Source organism: Rhinatrema bivittatum, chromosome 4 (genome assembly GCF_901001135.1).
Source record: "Rhinatrema bivittatum chromosome 4, aRhiBiv1.1, whole genome shotgun sequence".
NCBI classification, from domain to species: Eukaryota; Metazoa; Chordata; class Amphibia; order Gymnophiona; family Rhinatrematidae; genus Rhinatrema; species Rhinatrema bivittatum.
The window spans coordinates 424,819,524-424,834,625 of NC_042618.1; the positions used below are offsets into that span (position 1 = coordinate 424,819,524).

A 15,102-nucleotide genomic window follows, 5' to 3' on the forward strand; every position below is an offset into this window, starting at 1 on the left:
GCTGTGCGGAAATGTTTGGCATTGCAGAGTAATAGCTAATAGCCTCATCTCCATGGAATTTGCATGTAATGAAAGCTATTAGCTACGTGCTTGATTGGGCACACGTTTTGGATGCCCTAAACTCTGTATTGCATTGGGCGTAAGTCTAGCACGTCCAAAACGCACATCCAATTGCGTGATAAGTGACGCACTGACCTGACCGCCCAATATTGCATCGGCCTGAAAATGGGGAGAAACTCTTTAGTACATCCTCAATATCTTGGCTAATTTTTATTTCATGTAAATAACTGTTATGAAGAAAATAGTTATAAATAAAATTGTCTTTCGATTATGCTTGACTATTATTTCCCCAAACAATGTTTGAAAATGAAATACAAAAGTTTTAAATAAGAAGTACTAATTTTTAGTGCAATTTGAAATTTTAAGGCCTTTGGGGGGGTCACCTTAAAAGAGTTCAATTGAGCTGAAATTTGGCAAGGAGCACTTTTTCATATACTGGAGCAAGATTAGGTGTTGGGAGCAAAGAATTTCAAAAGTTGAAAAATAAGGGCCACCCTAATGTCCCCTGCTAATATATTGGATTGTTTTCCAGCTACAGCTCAGTTGCATCCATCCCATATCATTGGCTCACAGCCTCAGAGAGCCTACCTCTCAGGGGCTTGACTTCTGATGGACAGGGAAAGTAACAGATAAATTCTGCCGAGTGTCGCAAGGGGAGAGATCCTGGAAAGGGAAACAGTGAAGCGCACAAAGGAGCCAATTCCATATCCATCCACGATGGCATGAAGAGATGGATGGATCTGTGTCGTACTCTTCAGCAGACTTCTCCAACCTGTGCCTGGGCTAATATTAGACAGCAAATCAAAAATCCTTTCCGGGCATAATAACATAGGAAATGATGTCAGAAAAGACCAAATTGACCCAATGCAGTCTGTCCAATGGGTGGAAGAGCATGCAGCACTCATATACACCCCAATCCCAACTCCCCCCTCCCCCCATGACTTTTCTGAACTTTCAGCTCTTTTCCTACCACTGCCCTCCATATCGGTCCCAAGCATGCCCAGAATCTGTTAAAGTGCTGGACTCCACCACTTCCACTGATAGGCCGTTGTAGGCCTTGTCATCTTCCTTTATGGCTAGCACTAAATCCAATACCCAGACCCCCTTCCGTGTCTTATGGACAAGTTTTCTAATAATCCACTCGGTCACCAAAACTAACGAAGCCCATAGTTGAAAACATTCGGCCTCCCCATGCTCGCTGAAGTTTGGGTTTTTACCATGAGCACTCTCATGCAGGTTACCCCCTCAGTGCCTTCCTGGAAGCCTGATGTAGTCTTGCTACTGCTGTTAGGGTCATCCAGCTTGGAATATGTTTAAGTATCAAGGCATCCTCTATTGTAATAGATTTCCAGAGGCATTGAACATCTGTTTGGAAGCCTGCACAAGCCCTGCTGAAGGCCAAAAGTACATCACAAGCTGGAAGAAAAATTACCTTTAAGTACAAGGCAAAGCCATTTCATGTGCTGATGAAGTTTTAAAATGTTCTCCCTTAGTTTTTCATAGCATGGGGGAAGGAAGGAGATTTACTGCCGTGAAAGGTAAGAAGGAGTGAGTCCAGGGTAGAGGAAGACTTTTGGCATGCATTAGGAATAAAAGGTGCATTCTCTAATACAACGAACAGGGCATTCTTCCAACCCTTTCCCAGAGAGTCAGGACCAGAGCTGTTTCCAGTTCTGAGGGTGATGTGAAGTGTGGTGTTTGAGTGAAGGAGTTCTCAGTCTGTGGGTCGCAGAAGACTTTGTGACCGCAAGGGGAACCCCAATAAAAAACAAAACAAAACATAGGGGGAACAATTTTCAAAGTCACTTACCCAGGAAAATAGGTACATACCCAGGTAAAATGGCCCGACTGATGATCCGCCCTCCTCAAATGCAAAACGATGTGCGCAGGTTGCAGAGTGTGGGGACCCTTTAGCCACATCAGAAAGATCTGTACCTATAGGTGTGTTTACGTTTGGGGGGGGGGGGGGGTATGAGAACAGTGAGAGGACGTGGGATTTTCAAATGTACATGCACTAGTCTGCCCGTCCCCTCCCCCGCTGCTCTAACAAACAGCAGGTGCGAAGCACACAAACGCTTTTAGCGCACGTGATAATTATCAAAGGGAAGTAAGGTAGGCAGTTCCTCTTTGAAATTTTCCTGAAGTACCTGCATTAAACCTGACTGCTTCCCATTGCTGTGCTGCTGCTGGAAGTACACAGCACTGTACAGCAGTAGTCAGTATTCAAGTGTAAGTCCCTTCCCAGAAGTGGGTACCTGAGGCACTGGGAGATAAAATGACTCGCCCAAGGAGTGTGAGTGGGGGAAGTAGGGTCTGAGAGCTGATTTCATTTTCTCTGAGTTCACAGCCCATTGCTCTAAGCACTAGGTTATGCCTTCCCAGAGGGCCATTACGAAAGTCTACAGTATGAGATGGGATCTCCATGCTGCTGAGTACTTAATTTAGGGATGTGAGTTCTTTTTCTAAGGAAATAAAAACTTGGCTTGTTTTCATTTTGTAAGAAAATAAAAACATAAACCCACCACTGATATTGTGTTTGTGGGGGAGAGAGTTTTGTTGCTTTTCGCTTTGAAAATTAAAAAACAGTGTTGCAGCAGTTAAAAATTGGACTCCACCCCTCCCCAAGACCTTTCCTTATGTCTCCTCACTCCCCAGTTTCCTCTTACACCATCTATGGGTCTCCAAGCTTGAAATAGGACAGGAATAATCCCCAGTCACTCCACCCTGCTGGTTCCCATTTTCAAAATGGCACTGGCTAGCCCTAAGGCCAACTATACAGCATATAGCCTTCAGCCAGTCTCAGTGCCCCGGGGAGAAGTCATCCAGTTATCTGATACACCTCCCTGTGAAGCTAGATGGTCTAGTGCAGTAGTAACACACTCACAAAAACAGTAGGTTTCACTGGTCAAAATGTTTTTCTTTTCTATTGTAACCACACATCTAGCAATACCAATACATTGTTTGTAGGACCCACGCTCTATGAGTTTGTATTTCAATCAAACTCAATCTGGTTATGGTCCATTTACTTTACATTCAAGCTCGGCTTAACAGACGTGAACATTTCTGGATTTTTAAACTTGGTTCTGTGTGCCCTCTGGGCTCAAATGAGAAAATTAATTGGTACTCGCTGATTTAGCTGAAATTTGTACATTCTTCGTACTTGCCACTACTTTAGGATTGAGATAATCACCTTGGTTTAGTACAGTGGTGAGCATCCCTACTTTGTGTGCAGGAGACCAGGGTTGGAGTCCTTATAGACCTTAGAATGTTTGGGTTTTATTTGCATAATCGGACCTGGTTGAGACCTTCTTGGGTTTTTATTTGCACAATCGGACCTGGTTGGGACCTTTTTGGTGCTTTGAAGGACTTGTTTTTGGTATGCTTTAACCTTTTTTTGGTCCTGAAAGATTTATAGAAGTGACTGTTTTTTCCTATTTCTCATCTGGTGTTTATATATCTAGTATTGAGTTGCAAACTGAGAAGAGATAGATACAGTGGATTGAGCTCTCCACGACCCAATTGAGGACTGAGATGTGACGTAAGCACTTCCGGTTTTACAATAAAAAGCCGGGGGGGGTCTGCCATGTTTTTTTATCAAGAGCTGGTCTGAAGCCAGACTGCGAAGAGAAGGAACTGTTGAGCTAACCACATATGTTTTGGAGAATGAACAGCGTTTGGCTGGAGCCGTCACGGGATATGGAGTGCAGCCTTTTCATGAGCGTTTTCCCCTGAGGCAGGACCGGGTGGTCCGAAACACGATCGTGTCGGGACTGGGACTGTTTGCTGCATCAGATGAGTATTATTTTGAAATGGGACTGTTTGCTATTTTAGATGAATATTACTCTGCAGTTTGTTTCATACTTAGAGATATGGGATTGTTTCCTAAGGATTATAAAGAACTATAAAGGAATACCTATTCATTCGCTCTATTGATCCGAGGAGATACTGATACATGGGGTTAGTGAGTCAGCTCCAGTTGGTTTATTTTTAAGAAAAATTTTTTTTTTTTTTAATTCTTTATTTCTCGTTTTCAAAACAAACAATAAAATATAGTTTGCATAGAAATACATGTATTGGGTTACATTTATATTTAGGAAACATCTGTACTGCTTACAGTATTAAATAATCAAAATCTATAATGAAACCAAAATAAACCCCAATATCATTTAATATCAAACATAATTGAGAGTGATTTGCACTTAAACCGATAATCAAAGGGGAGTTAAAAAAGAAAAAGAAAAACAATTCAGGGCCAACATATTACCTGCTATTTTCCATTCAATTTGAACTCGAAATAGGGGAGGAGGATGGGATTTTCCTTTGCTCTATAAATTCTTTTAGTTGTTCCGGTTTTAAGAAAAATTTTGAAACATAAAAATATAAAAAGGAGTCAACAATTAAATAAAGTAAATGGACCATAACCAGATTGAGTTTGATTGAATTACAAACTCATAGCATGTGGGTCCTACAAACAATGTATTGGTATTGCTAGGTATGTGGTTACAATTGAAAAGGGGGGGGGGGGGGGGGAATTTGACCAGTGAAACCTACTGTTTTTGTGAGTGTGTTACACTTTGTGAGGGTTTCTGGAATATAGATTTGGGCGGTTTTTTGTGATTGAGATCGGCTAGTGCAGTAGTATTCACTTCCAGTCCTCGAGGGCCACAAAGAGGTTGAGTTTTCAGGATATCACTAAAGAATATGCAAGAAAGAGATTTGCATATAAATGGTAGCACTGTGCATGCAAATCTATCTCATGAATATTCATTAGGGATATCCTGAAAAACCAACCTTGTTGTGGTCCTTAAGGGCTAAAAGTATCTACTACTCCTCTAGTGGCTAAGCTTTCTGCCTTTCCTCTCTAGTTAACTTTGGTTTGAATCACCACTGGTGTCATATCCTGACATTATGGCTTCCTTGTGTGCTTGTCTTCTTTGATTACTTTCCTCTTCAGCCTGGGTTGTTGGTGCCTTCAAAATCTGGTGCCTTAAGCCAGTGGTTCTCAAGATAATCTCAGGACACACACAGCCAATCGGGTTTTCAGGATATCCACAATAAATATGCATGAGATAGATCTGCATACACTGAAAACAATGCATGCAAATCTATCTTATGCAAATTCATTGTCTATATCCTGAAAACCAGGTGGCAGTGGAGCTTCAGTTCCTCCCAGGAGGGACTTGGACCTAGCAGCAGATCTTCAGTGGTCCGTCCCCCCGCCCCCAAGCAGCAGAGTAGAGGTTGTATTTACACCAGGGTCTGCCCTAGGCAGTTGTCTATGTTGCCTATTCTTAAATCTGGGTCTGCATGGATCTACTTTCCAAACAGTGCCCTTTATGATAGCCCAAAGCTGATCTGCATCATCAGACTCCTCTTTATGGTCAAATTTATCCCAGACAGCCTGTTTCCAGGATCAGTGTTACCTATTGACACCTTAATTCCATAGTAAATATCATTCTCTGAAACCTACATCACAGTCTGCTACTACCCAACAGGCCAATGAAATAACCTATGTATGAAGAGCCTTTGCACTGAATTTCAGCACACGGTTTTAACACACAGGTTACACTTTTTTTTAGCTCCTGATGCAGTAAGCTAAGGCTATGCTCCTCAGGGAGAGAGGGGGGCTGAACAGGAGACAGCATATAGGTGCATATCCTTTGTTGTAGCTTAATTTAGGGGCATATCTTTTATTGTGCTCCTAATTTATCTGGCTATCTGGCCGCGGTCAGGCTTAAGAAAATAAATGCACTGCCGAGCCACTGCTGCTTGTCATTGTGGGTAGTGGGGAGCCCCATGTTAGATCCAGCATTAGAAACTTTATTCCACTTATGACCAGGAGTAAAGTTTTTAGCATTAAGAAAATGTGCGCTCAGCCAGCATTGGGTTAATGCCCTCATTTGCATGGAACTACCGTGCTGAACAAACTTTATTGCATCGGCCTGCAATAACTTAATCCCAAAATAAGTGGCACACTCAATAGACTGCACCCTGTTTTTCATATTAGGCATCTCTCACAGATACCTTAATTCTGTATTAAGGACTAACTAACATAATCTCATGGGGTCACTCCCTGACAGATTATTTCAGTGATAGGTGTCATTCACCAAACTAGAACTGGAACATGAACTCCATGGTGAGGGCAAAACTCGGAAGGGGTAATTCCATACAGCAATATGCTGTCGAGCAGACTCCGTCATTACCAGGGACCATTGTGAGAGAAAGAAGTCAGCATAGAATAGTGCAACCAGATCCACTGATGATTTTGAACCCAGAATGATTCAGATCCATCTCTAGCAAGCTGCAGTACAATTATTCTGAGAAAGCATTTTAATACCTTTCAGTATAATTAGTAAGCAATCAGAACACATAATTATTATGTGTGGCTAGTTACTGCTATCCATCTGTTCAGGATTTTATTGGACACTCTGGGTTATTAGTTCTCTGTAACAGAAATAAAGAGAACTTCATAAATAGATAAACTATTTGGGCTGCCCCTGGTATTTCGGTGCCTGCCAGAGGACCTAGGTTTGATCCAGGGTCAGGTCCTCTGCTACTGGGCCAGGGCTGGGGATGCTGCAGAGGTAGTGCCCACAGCCCCTGGGTAGAGAAGGGGAGGGAATCTCTGTTATTGAACAATAGCAACACTTAGTGGCCATACTTAGGGTCCACATCAGATGTGTTCCAGAAGGAGCTATGGATTGTGGCCCCTGGACAAAGACTGACTATTGCTGCAATGATGGGGCTATTTCTTTGGGGAGAGGGGAGTGGGGGAGATATAAAATAAGGGGAAAACCTCAGGTAGATGTAAATGAAGCCTTACAGTGTCATGACCCATTGGAGGCTGGTTCTGATTGAGCTGGAAGTCCAAAGAAGGAGGAAATTGCCAGACCAAAAAAAAGAGTAAAAAAATGTTCAATTTTATTTTAGCACCCATACAAAAATCTAAATCAGGTCCCTATATGAGAAATTTCATACGGACACAAGAACCTTCTCCAGAGAACTATCAATCTAAATGGGCACCTGAGGCAATGGGAGATAAAGTGAGTTGTCTAAAGTCACGAGAAGTGTCAGAGGATCTGAACCCTTCTCATCTGGGTTACTCTCACCATTGTACATCAGGTACCTGAAGACCACAGGCTGGATGGACACAACATTTTTGCAATGGACATAAAATGGGAGAATTCCTTTAGTGCTGCATATCTGGCCTCAGTCTGTCCAAGAAAGCATAAAGTTTTGACTCAATATATCTTCAGACAGTGCCAGCTGCTATCAACATCTGGCAATCTACATAGTCTCTCAGGTTTGAGAGAGCCATAAGAACATAAGAACATGCCATATTCGGTCAGACCAAAGGTCCATCAAGCCCATCATCCTGTTTCCAACAGTGGCCAATCCAGGCCATAAGAACCTGGCAAGTACCCAAAAACTAAGTCTATCCCATGCTACTGTTGCTAGTAATAGCAGTGGCTATTTTCTAAGTCAACTTAATTAATAGCAGGTAATGGACTTCTCCTCCAAGAACTTATCCAATCCTTTTTTAAACCCAGCTACACTAACTGCACTAACCACATCCCCTGGCAACAAATTCCAGAGTTTAATTGTGCGTTGAATGAAAAAGAACTTTCTCCGATTAGTTTTAAATGTGCCCCATGCTAACTTCATGGAATGCCCCCTAGTCCTTCTATTATCCAAAAGAGTAAATAACCAATTCATGTTTACCCGTTCTAGACCTCTCATGATTTTAAACACCTCTATCATATCCCCCCTCAGCTGTCTCTTCTCCAAGCTGAACAGTCCTAACCTCTTTAGTCTTTCCTCATAGGGGAGCTGTTCCATCCCCTTTATCATTTTGGTCGCCCTTCTCTGTACCTTCCCCAGCACAACTATATATTTTTTAAGATGTGGCGACCAGAATTGAACACAGTATTCAAGGTGCGGACTCACCATGGAGCGATACAGAGGCATTATGACATTTTCTGTTTTATTCACAGAGAAGCACTTTGTAGCTCCATCAACAGCTTACCAACAACCTCATGAACCGCCCTCAGAAACCAAATGGTCCCCGCAATTCACTGGAGTAACTCCTTATCATGGGCTTATATTACGCCACTGCAGTAACTTTCAAGTCGATTCATATCAGTAGGGCAACTGGTTGTCACTGAAGAAACTGTAACAAGACTTCAATGTATTGGAATGGGAGTTAGAAAACCAGAACCAGACTGAAATCATCAGGGCCATGGAACTGGGCTCTGGCAGTACTATCAAGCTCAGTTAAAAAAAAAAAATTCAGTGGAGCTGGATATTGGGTTTACAGCTTTTGCCTTTCCCCTAGAGTGTACTAGATGAACTGAACATTATTGCTATAGACACAAACAATGCCGATGCAATATAGTGAACTCGGCTGAGCACACTGCTTAACACGCGCTTGGATGCGCGTTGTGGACATGCGTCAAAAAACCCTTATGCAATAAGGGGATTAACGCATCCAAAATGTGCATCCTACCAGCGTGTAGCGAATAGCACTCATCACATGTAAATTCATGTTCATGAGGCTCTGAGCTTTTACCCCAGATGAAAAAAAAAAAAAATGTGTGCCCAACGTGCAATACTATTACTCTCGAAAATGAATGCCTGCCCTGGAGCAGGTGTTAATTCTTGAGGAGCCCCTAAAGTTAACAGAAAAACAGAAAACACTGCTTTTCTGTTCCTTTTTTCAGTTCCTCTGATTTAATATCGTGACGATATTAAGTTGGAGGAGCAGAAAAAAGGAGTACGAAAAAAAAGTCGCCAGTGGTCAGGTTAGGAAAAGGGACGCTCAATTAATGGGCGTCCGTTTTCCTAACCCGCACTGACAGCCACCTCTCCTGGGCGCCTGCTGCAGGGGAGGCACTAAGGGAGCCCAATTTCCTCTAGAGTCTCCTTTTTTACGGTGGCAGCTCATTTAAATATTATAACAGGTGCCCCGAAGAGGTCGATCTGTGCGCGTTAGGAGATCGGGCGCTCAATCATGAGCACCCATTTTCTGCGCACCAATATTGCATCGGCCTGCTAATGCAGGAATGGCGAACTCCAGTCCTCAAGGCTCGCAAACAGGCCAGGTTTTCAGGATATCCGCAATGAATATGCATGAGAAAGATCTGCGTGCACTGCCTCCATTGGATGCATTGCGGATATCCTGAAAACCTGGCCTGTTTGCAGCCCTCGAGGACTGGAGTTCGCCATCCCTGCACTAATGGGAAAAGGCCTTTAGTACATCTAAGCCAGTGCTTTGCTGGTTGCACAGACCTTACCTTCAGGCCGATACAGTACAGTGCGCTCCGGTGGAGTTCACTGTTAACCTGCATTTGGACGCGCGTTTTGGACGCACTAGCTTTACCCCTTATTCCAAAGGTAGGCGCTAATTTCTCCGGGTACCGGGAAAGTGCACAGAAAAGCAGTAAAAACTGCTTTTCTGTGCACCCTCCGACTTAATATCATGGCGCTATTAAGTCGGAGGTCCCGAAAGTTTAAAAAAGTAAAAAAAAAAAAAAATTGAAATAGGCCCGCGGCTTGAAAACCAGACGCTCAATTTTGCCGGCATCCAGTTTCTGAACCCGTGGCTGTCAGTGGGCTCGATAACTGATGCCGGCAAAATTGAGCATCGGCTGTCAAACCTGCTGACAGTCGCTGCTCCTGTCAAAAAACTGGCGCTAAGGACGCGCTAGTGTCCCTAGTGCCTCTTTTTACCGCCGGGCCTAATTTTAATAAATTAAAATATTGAATCGCGTGCACAGGAGAGTGGCCTGTGCGCGCCCGCCTGTGCTCGCCCGCCTGTGCTCGCCCGCTCTCCCGCGTTTTTACTGTATCGGCCCGCTTACTAGCAGCAGTGCTGCTCTGTTGCAGTCCCAGCTTCCCTTCCAAATCAAACCTGGATCCCTTCTTTTACAGAGTAAGACTCTTCCCCTATGGCAGGGTTGGCCAAATCCATTCCTCAAAAGCCACAAATAGATCTGGTTTTCAGGATATCCACAACGAATACGCATGAGATAGATTTGCATGCACTGCCTCCACTGTATACAAATCTATCTCTTGCATATTCATGATAGATTCTCTGAAAATCAGGCCTGTTTGTGGCCACCCCTCCCTATGGGTATTACCTGCCCATTGCCCTAGCCTTCTGTTTCTCTCTCCTGAGAAGCTCAAAAAGTATACACACCTTACAACCTTCATAGGTCTCACCTGGGTCAACCAATGCATTTTGCTGCAGCCAGTTCCTGGAAGACAGGATTTTAACACTGTCCTGCCCATTCTATGTGATGTGTGTGTGTACACACACATACACACACACACACAGACGTGCGCTTGCATGCATACACACACACACACACACTGCTTGGTGCAGCAGCTGAGGTGGCATAATCAGGAGTGAAACAGCTTAGCTCTTGCTTTTTTTATGTGACATCTTAAAAGCAAGTGAGACATCAGCAGGTTTCTCTATCTGTTGGTAATCACTGCATCTCCCAGAAGATGAACGGTTAAGGGAAAAGGGAGCAGTGTGTGATGAGCCGTGAGGACTCATGAAAGTGGCTGGGGGGGGGGGGGGGGGGGTAGAGGGGACAGCGCCCTGTTGGGCATGTTCTGGAAGGATATTTATGCCTGTGCCTAGGGAAGTGTTTGTAGATCACGGACACCAGATGCTTGTATAGCTGAGCTCGGGCAGTATAGGAATGGAGAAGGATGCTGAGTGCAGAGAATTGGGATTTGGAGACTTGTTAAGATATAAACCCTCTTCTGCTGAACAAATATAAAAATGTATGTGAGGCAGAGAGAAAAGCAGCATACATCTCTGGGTCTCCTTATCTTTAGGGTAATGCCCTGCTTTCAAACGCAATGCTAGCTCATGTTTTATTTCATTCAGCAGTAAAAGTTTAACAATATCATTGAGAGCCTCATTCATGAGATATTAGCATTTAATGACTTTGAAAACCTCTCCCGCTTTAATCTCTTCGATGTTATGAATCTCAGAAAATCAGAGGGTGCTGCTGTGCGTGCCGATCCTTATCAGAGCCCCATGAAATCATTGCATGCATACATATAAACATGAATACAGCACGGGCATCATGCAGTCATCACGTTCGTACCTAGGGTGTAACCGTAACGCCTATATGGGGCTCACCAGGCCTGGTGTAACATGAGTGTTAGACCAGGCCAAAGAGGAGCCTGCTTCTGCTTGTTTTAGGGTCATGTGGTGGCACAGCTTCAAAAGGGCGCCGCTGTGGTTCTTTGCCTACGGGTGCCAAAATGTTAAATCCGGCCTGGATTTAACTGATACATTTAGGAATGAATACAGCCTAACAGCAGATCTTTAGCACAGCCCCATGCAGGTGTCAGACTGATACATGTAACGCATGAGTACAGCATGGACAACTGAAGAGCAGATCTTCATCTGAGCCCCTAACAATGTGGAGGAGTAGCCTAGTGGTTAGAGCAGCAGTCTATAACCCAGCAAAACCAGAGTTTACATCCCACTGTTGCCCCTTGTGACCTTGTGCAAGTCACTTTACCCTCAGGTACAAAATTAGATTGTAAGCCCTGTGAGGATAGGGAAATACCTATATTTGAAATGCCAGAAAGTGGAATATAAGAATCTAAATAAATAAAAGTCAATCTGTTATTAGTAATAATAATTCTGATGATGATGCAGTGGAGCTGGTGTTTCTATTGCACAGCCTTGCCATGAAAAATGACAGATGGGGAACTCACAAGAAGAGACATGGGACACAGACATACACTACAGACCAAGGCAGTCGGAATATAAGCAAATGCTGGAAGGGTTGGGACACAATGAAGAGAAGCAAGAGGCTACCTAGGAATCCATACCACGAAGAGAAACTCAGCCCTTCATCTTCATGACCAGATAAGAACAGTCACAAACACACCCCTGATTTATTTTATTTGTTTAAAAATATTTGTTAATTGCTTTACGGATTCTCAATTAGCAGCTATATATGAGCAGCACATTTAATTCTTTGCAGTTATTCTAGATTTTATGTTTTCCCCTTCTGCTTCTCAGCCTTCTTTGATATTCTGGGATCTCAGACACTGCAGGGTAAAAGGCAGAACATGGCAGTGGGTAACCAGAAATGCTGCGAGCAAGATCTAGGAGTCAGCAACACACGCCCACGCCGTCCCCCCACCTACAGGAAGACAGAGCATCCCAACATTGTGCTGCTACGGTAATAAAAATAGGGAGGCAGCGCCTTGCACCCCAGAACCAGCACCTGCAGACAGGATGCTCTCTGGTGATACCCAGAGACCGGGGCTTCTCCATCCATGCAGTGCACCTGAAGCAAGACCTTGCATGCCATTGGAAGATTGAGACATTTTCTTAGCATCTGGATTCTGTGATTATGAAAATGCTCAGATGCATTTCAAAGCCTAGCGATGGTACCTGCTCTCAGTGTCTGCCAGCTGCGTGAAAGTAAAATGATTTGGGTGGTAGGAAATCCAGGAGCAGCCTTGATACGTGTGCCCTCTCCATCCTCTTTCTTTCCAAGTTCCTCAGCCACTGGACTAACTCTTACGTCTGAAAAATGATACGGGAACTGAAGATGCTTTCGCTTCTTGAACATAATTGGCCTGTTATTACTTCATGAACTGCGGTAATGCTTGGAGAAACAAAGAGAATTTAGACAACAAAACTGTTAACACAGCTGCTGACAGCTAAGCCTCTGTTATATTCACCGACTTTCTGGTATAACTTCTGAGCCAGATTCAAAGCACCTTTGCACTGAAAGTTTTAGCAACAATCCTCCCATTAAGAAAAAAAAAAAAAGAAAAACATCCTTTAATCTCTGGCTCAGAGGCCTGGTTTATAAAGTTTATTACATAAACTTAATACATTCCCAGCAAAAAAGAATACTGGTATCCAATCAGCTTTTCTGCAAAGCTTTAAGTCAATCTTGAATGTGTCTACAATGCTGAAAGCCAGGTATATCCTGAGTGCAATTAACAAAGAAATGCAATAGGTCATCAGCATGTCTGTGTACTCCTGGGGGTTCAGTGGTTACAGAGGCTCTCGTTCCGACAGCAAGTAATGTGTATATATGTGATGGGAAAACATTTACCCAATTAATATCAAGTCAATGTCTCACCGCCTTTCTGAATTCCTTCACAGTCCATAATAATGTGAACATGGCACCACAGTGACCTCCAACGCCTGTTTGACTGAAGAAGCAAATAATCTCTGTATAGCCACGTTCAGAAAGATATTTGTCAGGTCACTGTGTCCACATGTAAACCATTCAGGATGTAAAGATCGCATTTCAAGCATCTGGAATTGTTCTTTTTGTTCTGATTTCTCATTGCTATCAGCCTGCTCTGGGATTAGATTTGACAGCTTTCTTCACAAAAAAAGCTAAGGTCATTTGGAAAAGGATTTTTCCTTTGAAGCTGCAGCACCATTAGTGCTGTTGTAACATTTGTTTGAATATAAATCTTGTGTTGAGCAATTCACCTGCATAACCGCCTTCAAATGTTTTCCCATATACGATTACAGTAACAAATCCCAATTTAAAACACATAGAAACATGACGGCAGAAAAAGACTGTATAGCCCATCCAGTCCGCCCATCAGTCCAATTCATTTAGCATTATAATTCTCATCACTTCTTTAGAAATCCCCAGTATGTATCCCATGCTTTCTTGAATTCAGATACTACTTTTGTCTCTACTACCTTCAGCAGTGAGGAAAACTCTCCAACCTGTATTGCTTCCTGGGGATATACCGATATCCAAAAACCTGAGCTTTCTAACACTACAACTAATTGTAAATTTCCAGGTTGATATTAAAGTGCTGCAGTCATGAAATAAGACCATTTGTCCCCTCAGTGCAACACAAAATGAAAAACAGATCACCAGTACACCCATTCCAACATAAAATGTCCTGAAAAAATAGGTGGGGGGTCAATCATATCTGGAACATATCTTCTTTCAAAACTGCCAGCAAGGAACTTGTTTCATTCAAAATAGAAACATTTGTGTTTTGTCGAATGGCGCCCATCGCTAAAGCAGATATTTATGGGATGTTCTGAAAACAAACGAGAAGATTATTTAGGACAACTTGAAACAAAGATACTCAGAGCACATCGAAGCGGAAACCATGGACGTGCCACTAACTAACACCCACCATTCTGCTTACGGTCATCCATTCACCCACAATGCGTACAGAATTTCTAGCACCTCACTTCCAGTGGACGGGATTTTAGCATGTTTAAAGTTTGATTTCACTTGCATGAAAATAGGAAAGCTAGTCTGAACAAGCCCTCTTCCTTTTACATTATTAGATAATACCTTACAAAAAAAAAATGTTAACTGCCTTTCTCCTATTTTAAAATGCTGGCTAAATTTTGCCATGTGAAATATGTTTTAAAGGGCCAGTGCCATCTTTCCCACCAGGCTTCTTTTTCTTTTCTTCTTCTTTTTCTTCTTATCTGTTTTTAATTATATAAGCGATTGTAATCAAGACAGAGCATCACAATATACAAAAAAAGAGCAACAAGAGAGAATAAATTGAATGGGAGATCCAAGACACCACCACATTTCCAGTCAATAAGAGTAACTTGGACAGCTGTGACTGAACCCAGGATGGTGATAGGGAGGATCCCCAAACAGAAAATGCACAAACACAATAAAACTCAGGGCATTTATCAAATGGAATAATTATATGGCCACAACTTTATTAATATGTAATTAGCAATCACTTAGCCTAGGTTCTTGACCCCTCCTAAACTACACAGTCACATCCCAAATATGTCCCCTTCTTGCCTTTCCTTAAGGATGGGGCAACAAGAGGATGAGGAGGAAAGAGTAAGACCCTTGGCCTTGGCTAATCACCTTGGGTCCCGTGGACCTGCTTCAAGCAACGTCTTGATCCTTCCGGAAGGCCATATTGACTGGACAGCTCCCCACATGCAAGCAAGGACACCATTCCTCCGAGCCTTGCTAAGGCCTTGGCAGGGGAGAACCAGTCTGCCGCCATACTGAGAACCTGTGGACCCAG

General features: G+C 43.1%; 1 long non-coding RNA gene across 1 annotated transcript in view; it reads right to left on the reverse strand.

Moving 5' to 3' along the window:
* Positions 1–12,901: 12,901 nt before the first annotated feature.
* The window catches only part of LOC115089557, a 79,648-nt gene continuing 77,447 nt past the window's right edge, over positions 12,902–15,102 (reverse strand). Inside the window, exon 3 of the long non-coding RNA XR_003856163.1 lies at positions 12,902–14,130. This is a non-coding gene — a long non-coding RNA (uncharacterized LOC115089557). The remainder of the gene's footprint in view (positions 14,131–15,102) is intronic.